Genomic DNA, 21,184 nt, shown 5'->3' with positions numbered 1-21,184 from the left:
CACTAAGGAGACCATGCTGTACCCCTGGCCATGGAAGGCTTGTAAATTATGTTGCAACTATAGTTGATGGAGGAGCCCAAGAACATATAAATAGCTTCACAACGCCATGCATACAAGCATGGGGACAAACTTGAAAGCTGCTCTACTGGCTTAAAAGGCAGGATAACCCACCCAGAAACAAAGGTGAAATTTGTACTGGTTCAAGTGCCCTTGTGGAACAGCAAATAGTGTTAGAGACCTAAACTTCCTATCACGCTGGACTTTACAGGTGGGAAGCACTTCCAGCCCTGAGCAAGCTGCAGTCTTTTCTGACACTCCCATGTTGCAGTTATCACTGATTGGTGGGGAGAGACTGAATTTTACATTAAAACTGAGACCCAACTAGTTCCCACTGGAACCATTTCCGCTTCTTTTTATAAACATACTCTCTATCTCACATGAATGTTCATTTGACCCTCTGAAGATCGGATCATCCATCTAGACTTCAAGGAGCCTGAAATAACTGAACCATTCAGCCCATCCTCTTAATTATCAAACCCCCTCCATTAGTGTATTCACTCATCGGTACACACATACCAAAGTGGCTCAATGCCAAGCACATCTCAGCCACCCACCGTAACAGGTGTTTACATAATTCCAGTGCATTTCATGTCAGTTAGCAGCACCCCAAGCAAACTAACAGGAGGACTTCAAATGACTGATGCGTTGGATGGAATTACTTATTTGAAGTTTTTGACAGCATAGGACCCTTCTAGTAACCAAAGTGAGAATTATTGGACTCCTAGCTGAACTGTTTCCTACTGAGAGGGGAACTCTCTTCGCTCTTCCATTTCTCCTGGCTGTTGAATGAGTAGCGGGCTTGCTGAGAACCTAAATTATAATGCAGGGTGTTTTTCTGCTGGGCGGCAGGAATGGAGTTTATGCTGATGACATTTTGGTCTACCTGGACCATTCACAAGTCTGATCCTTGAATACTGCAGATGTTTGACCGCTCTGGGCAGCCAGCTAGCACAAATAATTTTCCCAATCAGAGGCTCTCTGGCTAATACGGCAGAGGCCTTAGATCTGAGGGTGGTGTTAGCCTGGCTTCAAATGTCTAGGTCTATATTTGGCAACATCATTACCTCTGTACTGGCTGGGTAACAACCCCACACGCCTGTACTCCATCACTGTATCACTATTACCCATGTTCACTGCCTAACATGGGTTGTATCATCATCATAAAATGTATATGCTTGCGCAACCTTCTCTGTGCACTACAGAATTACCTATGTTGCATCACCTTCTCTCCCTTTTGCAGAATTGATGCTTTCTTTTCCAGCTTTGTGTGGGATAGTAACATCCCATGAATATCCATGGCTAAGTGCTATAAGTAACCTTATGACGTAAATCTAGGAATGATTGACATTGAATCTTACTATGGTGTCTGCCTCTTCATAGTCATCAATTACTTGTTGCACAGCTCTCAGAGCAATTCCGCCGATTTGACTGTACAGTGGGATTTGGGCGGCTGGCTGCCCCTATAGTATCTTTATGGATGATGGACCCTGCCTGGAATACCACCTGCCACTAAACTGGTTGTTGGCCTCTAAATGAATCACTGTGTGGGATCAAATGGCACAATAAATACACTGGGTAAACCTCACTGTGGGTTCACACATGCCCGGTACAGGTCTCTTCCCTTCAGGACTTTGATGACTGGGATACCACCAGGATATCAAAATTAAAGGATTTTTGGATCTTCAGGATGACTTTTAACTCAATAAATCACAGTCATTCCGATATTCTCAGTTGAGGTACACCATTCCCCAGCATTTGAAAGATGAGGGTGGCAGTACTGACTTTGACCTGCTAGAAGGTAATTTTTTGCTTCCTCAGCCTGGCCATAGTATGCGATGATTAATTAATAAATTGTTTTATTTGTTGTTCTAATGAACTTTTTAATGTAATGAAAATTGTTGACATGAAATTTGTATTTCTTCCATTTTGCACAGATTTTTGTTTTTAAATCAAGTCTTTTTAATAATCCAATCAATAATTTTTTTAATTGTGTGTATTTAAATGTTGTTTGTTTTGTGCTTTTATGAGTATACCTCGAATAAAGCTATTTTGGATTGGATTGGATAAATCATGCCTAACAGAATGGCTGAAAGCGTGCAGCTCCATTCTGCCTCTGCGTTTCCATCCTGCTAGATTGACTGTCAGGGCACCGTTCTGAAGTGCCCGGATAAGCCCAGGGTTTTCTGCAGTCCAAGGATTCCCCTGGATTCAGGCCTCCTTGCTCAGCTTTTCCTGCGTTTCTAGCGTGTCCGCACTTTATTCTGAGCATCACTCTGACATTTACAGACAGGTTCTCTCGGATTCAGTGCCGCTTCTGAATCCTCTGCCAAGAGAAAAACACTGTCTCAAAGGAAGAAACGCAGCTGTGCAGAAACCCATCATTTATCATCTTCAGATCGTGCGAAATGCCGCCAACGAAGCGGAAGATCTAGGAAGTGGCTGATCTTAGCAGATTTTCCTGCTTCCTTCACCTCACTTCATGTGTTCCAGAACATGCCCTGCATCTTCTTAGACCAACGAAATGCTTTCATAAGGGCACTGTTAGATATTGTTTAAAGTGTGATACTCCGGGGGTGCTAGAGGGCGCCAGGCAGGATGGCCGCACTTTAGTGCTGCTCGGCATGGCTGATCGACTATCCGCCAAATATCATCTTCTACTATCAGCATCCACGCACTTCAAAAGCGTGCCCTGAATGGGGAGCCCTCCCTGCTACCGGAGAGACGTCTGTATCCCGCCTGGGCCCCTTGTGTCGCCGATGAAGTGAAGAAAACGCCTTGACAGTGGCGCGGCTAACATGGCGGCCGCCATCGGGCTGTGCTGACTGTGGGGCCTGGCTGGAGCCTTGCAGTGCTAGAGTGAGGCGATCCTGGGGTGCTGAGCCCTGGAGTGCAGCACCGGTGACTGCCTAATCCTCCCTTCATGAGTGGCTGCCTGTGGGAGATTTGAATCGGTGAGGTGATGCCTGTGAGACTCGGTATCCGCGCCTGGCTGCTTGCTGCCTGCGCCCTGGAGGTCACTGCCGGTCTGCCGCGCGGCACTTGGAGAAGCCGGCAGAGCCCCTCCTGAGGAACTAAATTACCTCCCCGTGGGAGCGACTGTGCCCGCCATGGGCTGCGGTAGGTGGGGGCGGCTTTGGCCTAGGCCTGCGGCCACGGAGGTAGTGTGTGCCTGGGCTGGGGGTCGCGTTCTGCCGGCTACGGCCTACGCGCATGGCGTACACGGGCCTAATTGTTCTGCCTTAACGTCGGATCTTGGTTGGGAGTCTGGAGTGGCCCCCTCATGGTGAGAACTGTTCACTTGCTGGTATTCGCTATCGACTGCTGCCCGGAAGCTTCTGTACCGGGAACACTGCACCTGCTGCCTGGGGACAGATCTTAACATCGTGCTGGGTTTGGCAGCGGGAGAGGCTATGGACATTAAGGGTGCGTCTGGGTACTTACTGAACGCACATCATTGCAGCTTTGGCCCCAGGGGGACTGCACACTGGATTGTCGCAGTTGGGTTGTTCCCCTTGGGCCCCTGTGGGTCAACGCATCTGTGAGCGGCCCCAGACTTCATCTTGCTCTGCCTGCTGCACATTGTCGTCTACCTTGCTTCACTAACTATTGACCTTGTCCTGTTGGTGGGGGCACGCCGGCGGGCATGCCACCCCTCTGCGACGGACAGCGCAATATCGTTGCTCGTATTTAGTCCTATCTCCACTCCCCGGCCGGTGCCTGGAACTCGGGCTGTAAGGGGCTGTGTGTGGTGGTGCGGGGGTGACTATCTTAGTTCCTTAATCACATTGCTGGACTCTTGCACTCTGCCCGCTGCTTGTGCCTCTGTGGGTCCCTACTTAGGTGTTTGGATTGGGCTGTCAGGGCTCCATTCTCCACCCTCCACTATGGGAAAGCCTGATAAATCACAACCCCGCCTTACATTTGAGTCACGTAAGTCCGGCAGGGGACTGCAGAAGGTGGCTTCAGACTCTGAGGCAGATAAACAGGGGTAGGGCCCGCATGCTCTGGAATCCACGTTACTGGCAATGCAGAGAAGTCTCTAGGCTATCAAGGGTAGCATGTCCACCTTAAATCATAGACTGGACCATATGTCAGCGCAGTTAGAAAAGCAAAATACCAGGATGGGGGAGATGGAGCAGAGGATCTCCACTGCGGAGGACGGCCTTAGTGATGTTGCTGGAAAGGCGCTTAGTATGGAAAAAGTCTTGGCGCTTATACAGGCCAAAAATGAAGATTTGGAAGCCTGGTCTCATAGAAATAATATCCGGATTGCGGGCCTTCCCGAATCCACAAACACTGGCAGGATGGAGACATTTGTTGAGAATTTAATTGAGGAAATCTTTGGCTCCGAGCAACTGTCCTCCATGTTCATATTCGAGCGGGCCCACCGCTCTCTGGCAGCGCGTCCGGCCCCGGGCACGCCTCCTCGCCCTATCATTGCTCGGATACTGAATTATCGGGACCAGGATGTCATTTTGCCAGGGACAAGGGTGAGATTTATCATCAGGGCAACACACTGTCCTTCTTTCTGGACTTTACGGTTGCTGTCCAATCAGCTCACCGCGAGTTTGGGGTGGTTAAAAAACTCCTTCAGTCCGAAAGTATCCCTTATGCAATGCTGTATCCCGCCCGACTCCGGGTTGGGCCGGAGGGAAACTACAAAATGTTCACGTCACCCAAGGCTGCGCTGGAACACGTGAAGCAGCTGAGGAAACGTCGGCACGAAACTAATATTGAATAAGCTGAAGAGGAACTATAATATTACAGTGCACTGGTATAGGTCGTGGTTTCTATGTCATCCTGTGTATTGGACTCACTTTCAATGCTGTTCTATTGTGTTCACTACTCTCCCGGAGTTGTGTGCAGGGTGGGGGGGGGGGAGTCTTCCGCTACACTTCTGCTTTGATGGTGAACTGTAAATTATGTATCTGATCTTTGAGATATTTGCTAGAGTAATAGACCTGATCAGCCACCTCCTACAATGTGGGAGGACAGTAGCACTAATGCCCCCCGGTTGGGAGTTCCCCACGCCATGTACCTTTTTTGTTTCTCTTGTTGGGGTTTGATTAATCAAGAATGGGATGGCTTTGGCAAGTTGGGGATGCCGAAGTGGGTGGGGGTTCAGAGGGGGGTGGTGGGTTGGGTACAGCTGGCACTGTCTGATTGTCATATGTCTGAATCCTGGCGAAAAGTTCTACATAATGTTCTTCGAGCATGTATGCATCCAAGGTTTATTAAGACTCATGAGTGGTACTTTTAGATTCCTAACTTGTACATGGCCTTAGCAGTCCTAAGAGGATACGCACCGTGATAGCAAGCCTTGACAGACTGAATATTCAAGTGGCCCTGTTACAGGAGACCCATCTCACTAAGCTTACTGAACGGTCTGTGGGACTGCGGTGGGCTGGGGTGCGGATAGCCTCATCCTATTCCTCGTACTCCCGAGGGGGGGGGGGGGGTGATCCTTGTCAAGAAGGGAGTCCCATTTCAGGTTCATAGCACAGAGACAGATGATAAGGGCCGGCTGGCTGTTGTGCATGGAACACTTGTGGGTACGAGTGTGCTGTTAGTGAACGTCTATGGTCCAAATGTGGATGATCACCCCTTCTCTTTGTGGTTGTGTGGCGTCGCATCACTGCTTTCCCCGCTGCTGAAATTATGTGGGGGGTGGGATTTTAATACATATATGGATGATAGCGCTGACAGAGTGGGAACAGGGGCAACACGACATAGGCAATCCACTGATGCACTCCTGGATATACCAGACGCCGGGAATCTGCATGACATTTGGAGAGTGAGGCACCCTGGGGCCAGGGAGAGCACGTTGCACGTTTATCTCTACGGTATATGGCACGTGGTCCTGGCTGCACTATTGGTTGCTGACGGAGGCCGTTTGTACCTGGGTGGTCGATGTTCAACATTTGGCCAAAACTCTATCAGATCATTCTCCTGTACTCCTTGAACTGAGAGTACCTGGTTGTAAAAACCTCAGTTCTCATGGCGGCAGCAACCGTCATCCTTGACTGATCAGGTTTTCAAGCAAACCGTCGGTGAGGCTACCCATAATTATTTCAGGGAAAATGAATGGACGGTCGACAATCAGGGGGTTCTTTGGGAAGCATTCAAAGTTACAGTTCGGGGGGTCTGAATTGGTGCACAGGCTGGGGTCCTTAAGGACCTGCACCACAGAATAAATAAGCTGGCTGTGGAAATGGCTGCCCTGGAATGGGCCTATGCTCGCGATCCAGTCCCCAAGATGCTGTCTGACATGCGCGACCTGGTAACTGAACATAACGAGACAGTGGATCAAGAACTGGCGCATAGATCCCGACGATGCACTGCCCGTTATTACAGGGAGGGAGGACGCCCTAGCCGCTCGTTGGCGCAGAAGCTGGCTGCCCCGCATAGCCAGGCCTACATTACCGAACTGCTGGATAAGGAGGGAGTGGCACATTTTGGCCCTTCGGAAATTAGCAAAGTGGTGCTGGATTTTTATTCGGACCTGTACGGGGACCGGGAACTGCCAGTTGCGGAGGATATACATGCCTACTTAGATGATGTTGCGTTGGGTTGGCTGCCACCAAACTATCGAGAATACCTCATGCAACCGTTTGACGTTGAGGACGTTAAGCAGGCCATTATGTCTCTCCCAACTTGCAAAGCGGCAGGGTTAGATGGGCTCCCTAGCAAATTTTATGAGGTCTATGTGGATGTCCTTGCGCCGCGCCTGCTAGAAGTCTTTGCTGAGGCGTATGACTCGGGAACACTGCCTCCCTCCCTTAAGGAGGCCCTACTAGTAACGCTTTTGAAACCCAATAAGGAGGCAAATGTATGTGACTCCTACATACCCCTCTCTATTATAAACATTGATGACAAAATATTGGCTAAAATGATGGCAACCAGGCTTCAGCCACTCGTTCCCAAACTGGTCCTTCTGGACCAGTCAGGGTTTGTGCCCTCCAGATCCACAATACACAATCTCCGCACAATGTTTTTAACCCTACACTATTTTGAGCAGGATTTTCAGGCAGTGGCAGTGCTCCTAGACGCGGCCAAGGCCTTTGATTCTCTCCAGTGGGAGTTTATGTTTACTGTCCTGCTGCGGATGGGCTTACCCACCGTTCTTTTTAAAATGGATTCACCTCCTGTACACTGCACCAGTGGCACGGATTCGTTTGAATGGGTGGGTCTCTGATCCCTTTTCTATTAAATGGGGCACGCGGCAGGGTTGCCCCCTGTTGCCCATGCTCTTTGCACTAGCGCTGGCGCCTCTGGCGTGCAAGCTGTGTCAACGTCATGCCCAGGCGGCGTTGTGGTTTTGACAGAGACCCTTGGTGCTGTTGTTGTATGCTGACGACATACTGCTCTATGTCCGCGAACCCGCGAAAAATTTATCGGAGCTATTACGAGAATATGTTAAATTTGAAAGATATTCGGGCTTGGGCATCAACTGGGCTAAGTCCACCGTGTTTCCATTAACAGCAGATACTAAAGAGATTGAATTAGACTATCCTTTGAAGTGGTCGTTTGATCCAGTGAAATACCTTGGTATATGGCTACATAGGGACCCTGATCACAGCTAATTATGGCCGGGCCGTTGACACGATTGCAGACCAAGCTGCGCATTTAGCTAAACTGCCTCTGTCACTAGCGGATTGCATAGCGGTCATAAAAATAAATTCCTTTAGGGTCGACTCTTTTAAAATTTGTCTTGGGGGGGGCCCCGTTGTAGCTGGAGTTTGTTGGCTCAGCCGTTTGACCGCGGTGGGTTTGCGACCCCTGACATGCGCTTGTATTACTTATGCGCCCAGGCGCAGTTCGCGCACTTTTGGTATTACCCACAGAGGTTCCAGCCGCACACTGCAATTGAAGCAGACTCCGTGCTACCGATGCCTCTGATGGAGGCTGCTTTGATGGGCGGAGGAGGGGGCCTGCGCGCTGAAATTAGTCCAGTTCACTGCACGGCCTGGGCATGGAAGACACTTGCTCGTAGAGCACATTTGGAATATTTGTATGCACCAACACTGCCGCTTGCTGTGCACCCTGGTATCTCTGCCGCTCGAGAACCGTCAGCCTTGAAGACACTGAGTTCGGTGAGAATTACTATTTTGGCGACTTATATAAACAGGGTTGATTCCGGACACTGTCAGACCTGCAGGCGGGTTGAGACGCTGGTCTAATGGTGGGGTTTACCTATGTGCGGATGCGGCAGGCGATTCAGGACATTTACCCTGCATATCCGGATGAACCGCGCACGCTGCTGGCCTTGCGGGCGGTGCTGGGGGGGAGGACCGAAGCGCGCTGATCACCAGATTATACAATGTGTCCCTTCGGGAACAAGAAATGAGTGAATCTCCCTCCTACAATAAGTGGAATGTTATCTTGGGCCCTACACTGACATTGGATGCCTGGAGGTTCTGCTGCACCTTAGCTGGGCGTCTGACTGCAAATTGCAACCTCTGCATCATTTATTTTAAATATTTGCACCAGGTTTACTATACACCGATTCAATTGCGTAGGTTTGGCTTGCTTGAAAGTGCGTGCTGTGTGCCTTGTGGCCAGGCTGACGCCGATTTTATGCACCTCGCTTGGTATTGTGCTGGTATTTCCAACTTTTGACTATGTGTCACGCAAGTGTTAACTGATATTACTACGGAAAACGTGGAGTGCGTGTCTGAGGTATGTCTGTGGGACTGGGTGCAGAGGTTCAAGCCCTCTAATAGGCAGCTTGTAGCCATATCGACCTTGTTTGCTAAGAGGGTGGTAGCACAATGTTGGGGTGCAAAAACTGTACCAACGGTTAAGAGGTGGATCCGTGATTTTATTTATTGTAGGGACCAATTGGAAATATACGCGGAGGAGCTGCCTGAAGCTTCCCGCCCTAAGGACTTTTGGGCTCCCCTATCTGGGTACCTCCTTGCAAATCCGGATTTGGCATAATCTTCGGAACAGGCGACTGCTGTTTACGGGCGGGGAGAAGTGGGACTGTTCTGCAATGTTAATATGTGCCACACTGTATAACTGCCAGATGTAACATATGTACGTATTAGTGCCGGGTTGGGGGGGATGGGGGGGTGAGGGTTTGTTTGAAATCTGCGGTTTTCTCTTGAAACATAAAATGGCTTCTATAGATATATTAGCACAGAAAATGTGTTCAGCCCTTACTTTGGGGGCAATGGCTATTTGTTGTTCTTACAAGCTGCTTAATAAAGATACTTTAAAACACAAAAAAAGTGTGATACTCTTTCCACTAACGTGGAGCTGAGACTACTGAACATTAGTCATATTTGGGAGCTTCAAACTTCTTTAGGTCTTCACGTGCAATAATGTAAAGTTTTAATGGAAAAACGCAGGGTCAGTCTGAGTTCAGGAAAAGATGAGCTGGTTGCAAAACGTCCCTGGTCCACAAAAGGGGTTATAAATATTTGAATACCCAAGCGGTAATGTTACTTTTAGGTCTAGCCTTTGAGACAGCTTTAACACTCCCGCCAGACTCATTATTGAAAACAATTCCTAAATAAAAATATATATAATTTCTTATTCTTTATTTCAGTGAACAAAAACCATAAACACAAATACCGCACATCAATTAAAAATAAGTACAAAACACCTATGTGCAAAAGTCTACAAACTCAAACAAGTAAAAATAAGTACAATAAATCATGCGCATCTAAATAGAAGTCAAAGCTAAAGAAGTATACCACATTATTGTGATAAAATACTTCTAGGATATACATCGACACCATAGAAACATTCAAAACGCCCAGGAATAAAAATAAAATAAAAGAAAGAAAATACTAATTTTCCTGGGGAATTAGGTGCAAATTCCGCTAAATTAAAATCAGTATACAAATATCTCAGTTGTTACTTTAAATAGGAGTAAAAAACGCTTGCCTTTTCCTGATAAATTATGCAGTGAGTAAGAATTTACTCAGGCTAAATACTGTGGGTGGTCAATGGCTTGTTTCTGACTGAAACACCTGTGATACAATACAATACACCATGCTCAAGCCTAACGGTTTTATCCATTTCCTGGTTGCTAATTTGTACAGCAGACAGAAAAATAATGCATGGTCAAAGTTCTTAATTGCATCGTTACAAATTTTACATCTGCCATGACCTTCGTTATTGGACTTCCACTTACATGTAAAAACTGTTGGTAAAAAAGCTCCCAAACACTGTAACTAATGAATAGAGTTATAGCTTGAGGGGGATGGATCATGTCCAGATGAGGTTCAAAAGAGGGAATTGGCTTATGGAGCAAAAAACGTGTCCATGAGGCTATCACGTTTAACAGTTCTTAGCTGCTGTTCAAGGAATGTGTCCTTGTGTAACGCAACTGGTGCTCATGTAAAGCGCTCCAGTACCTTCGGGCCGAGTTAGCGCTATATAAATATGCAAACGAAAAAAAAGGACATTGGCCCAGTGGGCAGACTATATTATGTTTCTGGATGCCCCATTGATAGTTGTTGGGGCGTTCCGGTATTTATCCAGCCCCAGGGTCCCCAGACAGTGTTTTATATGGCATAGCCAGAGAATAATATGGGCTGTTGTCGATGTTCATAATCTTAACAAGAACATTTCTATATGAAATTAATTCAGGAGTTGACCCCAATCCAATCCATAGGATGAGCGGTCTTCGGACTGCTATGTCCCAAATCGTCTAAGGGCCAGTATACCCTGTCGGGTGATTAGACGGGCTTTACAAATCCTGATTGATTGATTGACCGTAACAGTGCCCAGGTGAGATGTGGCACAAACAAATGATGGACAAAATGCTGAGCAAATCAAACATTCACCCCCAGTCAAGAGATCTGGGTTAAATCCATCTTTGTTTTGCTCACTACACCATCCTAGTTTTGACCCAGCCATAAGCAAATCAGTCTTGACCTCCTCATGGGAACAGCCCAGCCTGAACTGTCAATCTAGTAGCATTTTGTCCATCATTTATTTGTGCCACATCTCACCTGGGCACTGTTACGGTCAATAAATCAATCAGGATTTGTAAAGCCCGTCTAATACCCGACAGCGTATCCAGGCCCTTGCAGGTGCAGGAGACTTATTTGAACATCCAGGTCTTGAGGGCCCTTCAGAAACAGAAGGCAGTCAAAAAAAGGGGGACAAAGCAAGGAGAAAGCTGTGAAAGTGAGGGAAAAGAAGGAGAAGACACTCAAAAAAGGGGGAAAAAGCACAGAGCAAGTAGCGAAAACTAGGGAAAAGCAAGAAGTTACTCAAAAACAGGATAAAAGCAAAGAGAAAGCAGTGAAAATGAGGGGAAAGCATGGCAGAGATAGGAGCAAGAGCGAGACAGCAGCACGGGAGAGCAAGGCTTGGGACATGCTCAAAGGGGTCGCGTTGCAGCCTCCATTAAGTATGTCCTAGGGAGAGGGAGGTGTGAAGGGAGACAGTGGGAGGGGCTAGGCAGGAGGCGGAAAAATGAGCGACAGGCGGGAGCAGCAATGAGGAAAAAAGAAGGAGAAAATGAAAACCAGGGAAAAGCAAGGAGAAGGCACTCAAAAAAACAGGAGAAAACACAAGGAAAAAGTCCTGAAAACGAGGGAAAAGAAAGGAGAAAGCACTCAAAAAATAAGAGAAAAAGCAAGGAGAAACAGTGAAAATTAGGGAAAACAAGAAGACAATCAAAAAACAGGGGAAGAAGCAAGGAGAGAGTAGTGAAAACAAGGGAACAGCAAGGAGAAGGCACTAAAAAATTGGGAAAGAGCAAGAAGAAAGCAGTGAAAACGAGGGAAGACAAAGGAGAAGGCACTTAAAAAACAAGGGAAAAAGCAAGGAGAAACAGAGAAAATGAGGGAAAAACAAAGAGAAGACAAACCAAAAACAGGAAAAAGCAAGGAGAAAGTGGTGAAAACGAGGGAAAAACAAAGAAATGGCACTAAAAATAGGGGGAAAACAAGGAGAGAGCAGTGAAAAGAAGGTCAAAGCAAGGAGAAGACACTAACAAGCATTTACAATGCAATGGTCTCGGCATTGGTAAAGTTAGAGCTATTGGCATTGCTCATGACATTATTTTTGTTTATGTTTTTGTTTTTAAAACATTTAAAGAAACGGCATTGTCATGAGCAATGCCAATAGCTCTAACTTTAACAATGCCGAGACCGTTGCATTGTAAATGCTTTTTTTTTTTTGTCACTTGTATTCAGGCTCCTCGCATTCCCCCCTCCCTTCTCGCCCAGCCCTTCTTGTTCACGCTGTAGCTTGTGCCTGTAACTGGAGACTTTCATGACATTTCTCTGTCAGTCAGCTGGCTCCAGTCTGCCTCTCAGCAGAGCCATGTGGACGGACGGAGAGGGAGGGTTGTGCTGCATGCTGCCTCGGAGCAGAGGGCACTGCTGTCTGTGCCTTTCCTGCTCCTCACAGCTGCCTGGGCCCAGGACTGGATATGGTCTCCCAGAGATTGTCTGGTTCTTTCTTTTATTAGGTCTCGCCTGACCAGCGCTTTAGCGCTGCTCTGGCGAGACTTATAGTAAGCGCGTTTTGGAAGTGCAAACAGTGGCTTTGCAGGCCTCCAACTACAGTGCATGTGACCCGTCCGGGCGCGCGCACCATTTGGAGTCCTGCAACCACTTGTTTGCTTTCACTTTAGCCGTGATTCATCGCACCATTTGGCAGCCTGCGTGCCCGCCCCCACTCCCCCTCCCACTCCGTCAGCTTCAGTGCGCGCTTGTTTAGGTTGTGCCTACGACGCTTGTAAATCATGCCTTATCTCCTTACATTTGCTGTGCATTTAAAGATCAACGCCAAATGTTACCAGCAGTTTTGGAGGTGCCTTCCCCTCTTTCCTTGTACTGCTGCTGGGTCTTTAAAGTACAATGCTGTCAAAGTAAACTTCGTGTAAGAATTAACACTGCCTCGGCTGTGGGAGCGCGTGAACTTCAATGCTCAATTATTATTTACAGGAGCACTTTACAGAAGTGCCTGCGCTGTTAAATCCTGGCTGAAAGCTTTGGTTGTGTGCGCGCAGACACATCTGCTAGAGGTTCGCAGTGGTATAGGCAATGTACTATATGTATGTGATCGCATTTTCCCCAGGCCGTCCGATCTAGCACCACCTCCAACCCTTGTTTACCTGAGTCCAGTCCCTCCCTTCCTCCTCTCACGTCTCTGCTTTTAACTCCCGCCCTGTCTCCTTTGTGTTGCTGCTCATTAACGCCCCCCTCCTCTAATACCCCAACCTTGTTGCTTGTTCCAAGCATGTCATTGCATGTGGAAGTTGTTAACAGATGCATGTGTCTGCTGTAAATTAAACAGCTTTTCGACATGCCCTTACGTGTTAATCTTTGAACATATGTCTCATCATAGTATGTTCTTCTACTACGTATCCCCACTGTAGCAATTATTTGACCTTTTAGCGCTTTCCCGTAACACTTGGTGATCTTGTAAACCCTAATGTTCAGCATGCACTTTCAGTGCTGGTTATTAATAGAGCGTACATTTTCGGCGTTTTTTTTTCAGGGACTTATAGCATGTGAGTGCATGTTCAATTTATAAGGAGATGTTCAACATGATCATAAACTTAGATCTTGTGAACACACTTTAGGCATGCTATTAAACATGGGGGTTGTGAAAATGTTCAGCTAGTCACGCATGGCACGTTTATCTTAAGAGCATATTTTCGGCTTGTTTTACGTGGATTATCTAGAGAGATCTTACCACGTCGAATGTGGAGTTTGTACTGAGGCTTTTAGCTGAAGAAGATTCTCTGAGAACTGGCCCCCAAAGAATCGCATGCTAAGAAACCCCGCAGTGTACATGCAGGGGCATGCGAGCATAAAAGCCAGGGGTTATTTGGTGTAAGCAGGCAAAAATGTATTTATTTGGAAGTAGGTTGTAACCAAAATGTGCCACTGGCCTACAAATCACAGTTCGAAGGCAGCAGCATTCATAATTGTGGATATGTCACGGCCCGGAGAAGGTTAATGAGAGGGTTCAATAACACGGACATTCCAGGGCTTCTACATTTCAGTTACAGCTCCTGTCTGGCTCCATTCCCCAGTGATGAATTGTGCCACCTAGGAAATGAAGCACAGTACCCCTTAATACTTAATATTGGAAACATTCTATTTGCTTGATTTGTAAAAAAAAAAATAACTGCCAGGGCTCTTCTTAGAAGGCTACTGCACCCCGCACCACGCAAACCCGACAGCACTGCCATTGACAGTACCAACATAACACCTAAGCAGCAATATCCTACAAGTTTAACAATTCAGAGATTTCCAGCTTTCCAAAGCTATAATAACTGCATGAGAGGCTGGTATTATTCATGCCCAGTGTATGTTCACATAATAGACACAGATGATGTGCTCACCTCAGAATTAAAAAAGACAACCTCACCATGTGCTGGGCTGTCACTAGAGCCAGTGCTGACAATTATCTGCCAGTGCCGCGCACCGGAAACCGCTGACCCAAATTAAGCTTCTCTGCTTTTTGAACACTATGCATTAAATACAATAATTATTGGAGTCACCAGCTATTGCCTGCTTATAGTTATTTGCAGGGGATTGGACTGTTGCTTGGAATGCCCTGACTTTGCTGAACACGTTACATGGAAACAAAAATCTGCACTGTTTTATGTGCTGGTATTCATTTACAAATCCAATACTATGAGATGGTCTGACTATTGAGTGGAACTGACATCATTTAAATTAATTGTTTGAAAATGAATCATACCTAGACATTCTGAAAATAAGACATGTACCTGCCACTCACGTACTTACTACGTAGGACGCCCCTGCATTAAAGGCGCTGTTAACTCGGTGACCGCCGGCCTCTCGTGACATTATTAGCTCTAGACGACTTCATGGATTCCGTTGTGCACATACTAAGCAATGTATGCTAAAAGGGTGAATACCTACCTGCCAGTTGCTGGTCATTTTCTGCCATTTGAACCCCAGGTTCATAAACACAAGAAATAATAACATTGTAACTAACTCAGCTATGTGTTCTAGCCAGTGCTTAATTTGTGCCGGTGCTTTCCGGTGCTTAGCACCGACACCTTTTTATCAGCACCGGGTCTACAACTTACATCAACTGCATGACTGGTACTGCAGTCTATACATCATGCGTCAAAGAGTAAATGAAATATAATTGCCTTAAGGAAGTGTTGTTCACTTCACACTCGTAAAGACAGTCTCCGAAGTCCCTCGGTGAAGAAGAGTGCTGCTGTGCTGTGCTGCACTCAGTGCTGAGAGAGCGAGCCAGGTCAGCCCAATAATAAATTAATCTCCACAAGCCGTTAGCTCTGCCTACTGTCCTTAAACACTGGAGTGGCTGGCAGTGCATTCATGTGGCCTGCACGTGCTGTTCTCGCAGGCTTAGAGTCTGCTGGCTGAGCTAGTAGCGGTTGCTGATGGCAGGCTTCTACAACAATGTTTCAATTTGGGAGATTGATTTCCCCGCTTTGCGCTCTCAGACCTGACTTCACGGCGTGGTAGTGCCCATTGCGTGATACAGGCTGGCGCCACGGGGACTGACGTCATGTCCTGCTAGTGCTCACCTTCCGCTGCTGGATTTTGTTGGAGTAGGCTGATAGTGCCTCTCATTTTGCAGTAATTTCGAATCCTACACAGCGCGGCTGTCTGCTCGCACCGGCCGTCACGTTGCGCAGGTGCAGTATGTTTAAAATCATGATTGACCCTGGCGCCACAAATTCAGTATTTGCTGAGGGTCAGAGAGATGAAGTGAAGTTGCAGCGGCCGCCAGGACTCTGTCACTGCCTGGATTCACCAATGAGCTGCGTGGGAAACCCGAATTCTCGTGAGCCGCGGTCTTGCCTGACCCTGCCCTTGTATGTTCTACGTTGAAGTAAGTGAGTCCCCAGTCAGTACTTTATGGCTGCAGGGCAGCCTGTAGTGTGTGGTGTTAAATAATTCCTTTAAAGGCCGCGCGCCTGCAGGCAGCTGTCTGCAGTCAGTGGGTGCCGGGTGTGTTACAGTACTGTAGTTCAGAAGCCCTGGCATAGCTGCAGGTGAGGTTGCCACTGCCAGCCGCGGGCAGTGAGCAGATGTGACTGTGTACAGCACCGGGGCATTTTGTGCCACATAGTGTAACATCAAACGACATCTTAGCACAGTCTGATTAATGTGATGCAGCAAAATACTGTAAGGAATATGTTCTGTGTTCTGCCTCGTTCGTCACTGTGCTGCCACCATTTCTGGCTGTGAAACTACATACAGTGCGACTGAACGGCATATTAGACAAACTATCTAGGCATCTAAGCCTGTACGCCAGAAAATAACCCTATCTTTCAAATGCTAACTATTTCTCTGTGAAAGACACACATATACCGACGTACCATGGTGCACTGCAAACATGCTTCACTTGCGACTTGCTTTCAGTTTTGTTAAGGCCTCAGACCTCGTTGCGCCAGTGCGTGTGCACACGTTTTCAAGCACTTAAAGTTTGCCGAGTGCAGCCTGGGCCCAACACGTGCTGAGCAGATTTTATCTCTGTAATGTTAATCGTAGCACTAGCCCCCAGACATCATGGTTTCACCACCCCTACAGCTCTCTGTTGTGGCTGGCGGGAGATGATGCATTTGCGCTCCTGTCAGCTCAGGTGAGACAGAGCTGCACTCACAAGAGGGACACTCATGACCTGCAGCCCTACTGGAATTTCGGCAGACGCTTCATGTCTGGTATAGGCACTACCACTGGTCCGTGCAGGCTGAGCAGAAGCAGGATGTTATAATTTAAAAATTCCTACCACCACCAAGAATTGCTTCTGCTGCCGACCGAATTCATAATTCAAAGACCTCCATGACATCCTGAACAGTGCTCCTCTCTCCTGGTCGTGGGGATTCTTTGGTGGCTATGCCAGTCATGGTGAGACTGAGAGTGGGCACCATGTGTCTAAACGCAGGGCACAGCTCTGAAAGCGTGCCACACCATGACCTCTCACCCTCACTACAAGCTGCAGATGGGCTAGTCTTCTATTGTCACAACACTATCAGTCAGAACACGGGTCTGCAGTGAGTGACCCTACAGACACCAGCTACAGTGACCAGGCTGAGCAGCAGGAATTATTTACCCAACACTCAGTGACTCTGTAGGTAAGTGAAAGATAAAGTGATGATTTATCTTGTTCCTGCTGCAGAGAGATAAGAGTTGTCTCGTGCAACTTTTGACTCTGCAGTAGCACAGAAAGAGAGTTAACATGCCTGCTGCAAAGAACGTCTGTTCTGCACATCACAGAACAGTATTTTTATGTGGGTAGCTCAGGGAGTTACTACTTTTGTCACATAGATTGTTTTGTTACTTGCAATTCATAAATTTCAATCCTAATCTACAGTAACCTTAAAACTGTTATCAAAGACTTCAGCTGCATGTAAAGTGCTATGCCAGAGATGGCCACCATAATGCCAAGGCAACACAATAGGCCAATAATGGGTACCACTGCGTGAATGCCACCTTTGTGTCAGGTCTAGACACCATTAATACTATGGATGCTCAAAATATATTAAAAACGGTAATCACCATACGTTCAAGGATGCCCTCAGTTTGTCAATGGTGGCCACCATTATACAACATGTGGCTACCTCAATTTGGCAATGATGCTAATATCCGAAAACTGGCCACCACCGTGTCATGCCACCATTATGCCAGGGCTAGGCATTATAATGCATGTGAGTATTGTCCTTTCCCTAAATCTGCACATAGAGCACTGGAATGTTTCACATGTCCCTTTTCAATGCACTAGTCGTATTAGCTAATTTATTCCAAAATTGTGCTTTAAATGCACTTTTAATGTAATCTTTTTCAAAATGTTCACAGAGCAGGTGAACCTCCTATCAAAACTTTACTTGGAGCAAGGCTCCCTTGCTGAAAATCAGATCGGTTATTACATCTGCCTTTCATCAGTGCCAGTTGAGGATGTGGGCGGAGCCAATAGAGAGTGGGTGGAACCAGTGGAGGAAGTGGGTGGAGCCAGGTGAAAGTGGGTGTGGCCTCCGACAAATATTTGAGCACCTGCACTTCATATTTTACAAATTAAGCACTGGTTCTAGCCCGGCTGATGAGGAGCAACACAACTATGTTTTTAACATTCAAATCTCAACAACCAAAGGCCACTTTCACTCCACTTACAGTGAGAACACGAGTTTGCACTACCCGACGACACTCAATGCACAAGCTTTTGCAATACAATAGGTCTCGCATTTACGCAAGTTTAAGCTGTTGGCATTGTAAATGACAATGTGTTTTATTTATGTTCCAAAACCAAAACATAAATAAAAGGCATTGTCATTTACAATGCCAACAGCTCAAACTCACGTAAATGCGAGACCTGTTGCATTGCAAATGCTTGTGTTTAATGGCAGGCGCGGTGCCCTTTCAGGAGCACCACAATGGTTTGATTTCATTCTCCTGTCTCCAACACCCCCCACCCCACTCTTTCTGCTCTCCTCCTCCCTCCCTTTCAATTAGTCACGGGGCTTGCTTGCTTCGCAGCAGAGCCAAGCGGACAGAGAGGAAGGGTTGTGCTGAGTCACTCGCTTCCGTTTCATTGTCACAGGTAAAATAGTATTTATTAGCGCTGCAAGACCAGAACGCGCTTTGAAAGATTGGAATATTACAGGCTTCAAACCAGATTTGCTGTCCGTCCTTCCTCACGGTGTGATGTGCAAACCCTGTGAAAGCAATCACATGGCAGCTGCCACGGATCACATCCACTGTAAAACTACATTTATTGAGACAAAATCAACGCTAGAACATCGTGTCGCGTTTCAATGTCACAGACACATATCATTTGTTATACACGTATTCTTTCGACAGGTTCCCTTATTTCTGTTAATAGATATAGCTGACATGTAACCTGTGTGATTAACTTTCATACGTATTATTTGGCAGATTAGGCACCTGGTGAAGGGGGGGGGGTGGTGCTGCTGAAACAATGTTGATCCATGTGTCGAGAAGTACTGTTCCTAGAGCATGCTTATAAATAACCCTCGTTTAAACAAACAGGAGCTAAAATGTCAGGAGCATAAGTTATCCACGTGGCTAGTGTTTTTATTGTAATCACTTTTCTTTTAGCTCGTGTTCACTTCAGTCTGGGCAATATATCCTTTCCCTTAGTAAACGTAGCAGTTCAGTGGAAAAACGTGTACTCTAAACTGGTTTTAGCATCCATGACACTTGCCTGAAACGTGAACGCTCATTGGTCGATGGCAGATGAGGTTCAACTTCACGAACCAGTGCCTTTTCCGCCTAGATGCAAACTGCAGGTGATTGATTTTAAAACAAGACTGTACTCTTTGCGTGTCCATTGCGAGCGAAGAGTCTCGTGCATTACAACACTCCAAACCGAATCCCTCCAGGCACATCCACGCCGAGCAGTCCGATGCCGCTTTTTAGAAAAATGCAAATTGACACGCCAATCTACTTTCATGTGTGGAGCCAACAGCAGGGGGAGAGGACGCCAGGAACACCACCGCCTTTCTCCGAGGCAGAGCATTGCCTCGGAGAAAGGCAGTGTCCTTTTCGGATTCGGGGGTGTGTTTTGCTGTTGTCTCCTCCCTGAGACTTTTCGCAAAAAACACGCCCCCCGATCCGAAAAGGACAGGGCCTAATCGGAGTGACGGGACCTCTTCTCCAGTGGCTGGCCAGCATTTACGAGGCCAGCCAATGGAGAACAGGGCAGAAGAGGGGCGGGTTCAAGCCCCTCTTCTCCCAAGTCATTAAATCTCCGGACTTCCAGTCTGCCGACCGGATGGTCCCGAGACCTAAAAACGGGAAAAAGCAAGGAGAAAGCAGTCAAAACAAGGGGAAAGCAAGGAGAAGGCACTCAAAAATTGGGGGGAAAAGCAAGGAGAAAGCAGTGAAAACAAGGGAAAAGCAAGGAGAAGGCACTCAAAAAACAGGGAAAAAGAAATGAGAAAGGAGTGAAAATGAGGGCAAAGCAAGAAGACGACACAGTGGCCATTTTAAAATGGGATAAAGTATTCTAAAACCATTCAAAGGTGTACCCTCATACGTGTGCATGCACAGGCAGTCACACTTGAATGTTTTTGGAATACTTTCTCATATATTCTCATTCCAAGATGGCTGCTAAACAGAAAGGGCACCATCCATTTGAACGCCAAAGAAGGTTTACGTTTTTAGAAAAACTTTCAAAGTTAGACATCCTTGCATGCACACGTTTGGGTGTTTATGCCTGGATGTTTTTCATACGTAATAATAAAGAATAGGAAATTCATGGTAAGACAGCTGATGCATGTACACAAGCATTAGAAAAGCCTACAGACCCGTGGGCTGCCATTAAAGGCTAGGCCTTTTGGCTTTAGCAATGCTTGTTATGAGAACTTGTTTTTATTGGAGAGCAGTTCTGTACAACAAAGCAGGCATTTGCTTGTCAGATTAAGCTGGCTTGGATTTTTGAGGTGTGGCTCAGCTTCACTGGTTGAGGTTTTAACTTATATGATCTGTTAGGGATATTTTCTCCCAGTATTCACAGAAGAGCCCTTTCGTGAGCTATCTCTTCTCTGCCTCACCACTACTTATTCTGTCTCACCACTACTTAAAACATAGGGCTCTAAAAGTTAACCTTTTAGGTGTGCTGTATTTTAATGATTCAGACCACGCTAGATCAATTTTAGGCAGTTACAATAATTACAAAAGGCTCACATTAACTTACTGGTGAACACGATATTTAATATTCAGCCATCCACCGTTCTTTTCACTGTATCTTAAAGCAATGTTTCCTGAAACTGTTGTGGTGGAGAAGCAATATGAAGGCTGTCATGAAAAGAAAATGTGTTTGGCCAGTAGGAGTCAGTGTTAGATTGGTGTGTTTTTGTGTTCCATTCTTTCATGGTGAAGTTGAACTGCCAGACTGATGCCACAATCTTTCAGAAGTTGCAAAAGGATATTTTGATTCTGCTTTTACTTACATTAGGGAATAAGGAATAACATTGCGCAGCCATGTTTTCAGATCAGACGGCCCACTAACCCAATTCAGCCACCTGTAATGTAATATGGAAGTGTACGAAGAATGCAGAGACTACTGTATACAATGGGGTGTTCATCCCCATCTCCCTGGAAGTTGCAAGGACTCCTGGCTTTTGCTGCCTTTGTTGCCCCGCTTGGTAATAAAATGTGGCCCTGTTCTATTT

At 46.7% G+C, this 21,184-nt stretch overlaps 1 protein-coding gene across 1 annotated transcript in view; it reads right to left on the bottom strand.

Annotated features, from left to right (window-relative positions):
* LOC146785406 (uncharacterized) overlaps positions 1-21,184 on the bottom strand; it is a 2,064,968-nt gene that overhangs the window by 183,156 nt on the left and 1,860,628 nt on the right. The gene's annotated exons all lie outside the window — the stretch shown is intronic.

Source organism: Triturus cristatus, chromosome 11, assembly GCF_964204655.1.
Source record: "Triturus cristatus chromosome 11, aTriCri1.1, whole genome shotgun sequence".
NCBI classification, from domain to species: Eukaryota; Metazoa; Chordata; class Amphibia; order Caudata; family Salamandridae; genus Triturus; species Triturus cristatus.
The sequence above is the reverse complement of the archived record's forward strand: the minus strand, read 5'-3'. Positions and strand labels throughout refer to the sequence as shown.